Below are 1,621 nucleotides of genomic sequence, written 5' to 3'. Positions count from 1 at the left end.
AATGCATTTCAGATTGATAGCTCTCTTTGTTTCCTGCTGTTTGTAAAACGGAGTGTGGCAGCTGCTTATCACCCGCAGACGAACGGTCTGGATGAGAAAACCAATGACAACAATAAAGAGGTAATTAGTGTATATGTTACTTCTGCTATAGCTCAGTGTATCCATCTTATCAGCTAGAACTATGAGCGTTCACTGTTTATTATAATTCTGTTTTAGGGTCCTAAGAAAGCTTATCAGTACCCATCAAAATGATTGCAATGGCTTCTTGGATGCAACTTTGTTCTCCCTGTGATCGAAGCATACAACAACAACGTACGATCTATTCATATTAATGTATGGATGAGAGGCGAGATTTTCATCTCAGGTCCCAGAAGAATTACATGTGAGCTCAAATGGTTTGTTTAATTGCAACAATTAAGTGATATTACACTTGAGAATAACAATTGATCCTCGTGTGATTGCATCAACGTGAATACTTGCAACCTCCAATCTAAAAGGTTTAAAACTTACAACAGTGAAGGAATGAAATGCTTAAAAGTTTGTGTCCTGTACTTCCACAACACCCCCCCCCCCCATGTAAAGTTTTATTTCGTCATACTGCAGCTTTTGAATGTGGTTCTTCCTGTGAACGATGGCTCCAGGACATTTGTTAACAAAGAGATAAAGATTCTGCAATGCCCCCCCCCTTTTTCTCCGCAATTGCACTTGTCCAATTACCCCACTCTTTCGAGCCATCCCAGTCTCTGCTCCACCCCCTCTGCCAATCTGGGGAGTGCTGCAGACTACCGCATGCCTCCTCCAATACATGTGGAATCACCAGCTGCTTCTTTTCACCTGACAGTGAGGAGTTTCACCTGGGGGACATAGCGCATGGGAGGATCACGCTGTTCTCCCCAGTTCCCCCTCCCCCTGAACAGGTGCCCCGACCAACCACAGGAGGTGCTAGTGCAGCGACCAGGGCACATACCCACACCCAGCCTCCCACCCGCAGACACGGCCAATTGTGTCTGTAGGAACGCCCGACCAAGCTGGAGGTAACATGGGGATTCGAACCAGCGATCCCCATGTTGGTAGGCAACGCAACAGACCGCCACTACCTGGACAACATTCTGACATTCTGAAAGAAACTGCACGTGAAATTGTGAACAAATCACAGAAGAAGCAACAACAGGCCTATACAAAAGCACATGCAAATAAATAAATAAATACAACAATGTAGGTTTCCATACAGGAAATGAAGCCCTACTTTACAGTGCCAGAAAAAGTGAAAGGGTACTAGAATAGAAGTAGTCTTCTCTGGACCATACACTATTCATAATATATTAGAGAAGATGGTGTCACTGACAAACCAGGACGGTCATGTACTGAAAACTACAAAGAACATAGATAACATAAAACCATACAAGAGAAGCCACTTAAAGGAAGGCACCACAGAAACGACACAACTGACATTACATTACATTACATTACAGTCATTTAGCCGATGCTTTTATCCAAGCGACTTACAATAAGTGCATTTAACGTAGGAAATCAGGAGAACTACTAGTCATCAGAGGTCATAAGTGCATCTAAACAAACATCTAAGAGCAAAACCAGTGCTAAAGTAAAAGTTCAAGAAAGA

Source organism: Lampris incognitus, chromosome 12 (genome assembly GCF_029633865.1).
Source record: "Lampris incognitus isolate fLamInc1 chromosome 12, fLamInc1.hap2, whole genome shotgun sequence".
Lineage (NCBI taxonomy): Eukaryota > Metazoa > Chordata > Actinopteri > Lampriformes > Lampridae > Lampris > Lampris incognitus.
Note: the sequence above shows the minus strand (reverse complement) of the source record.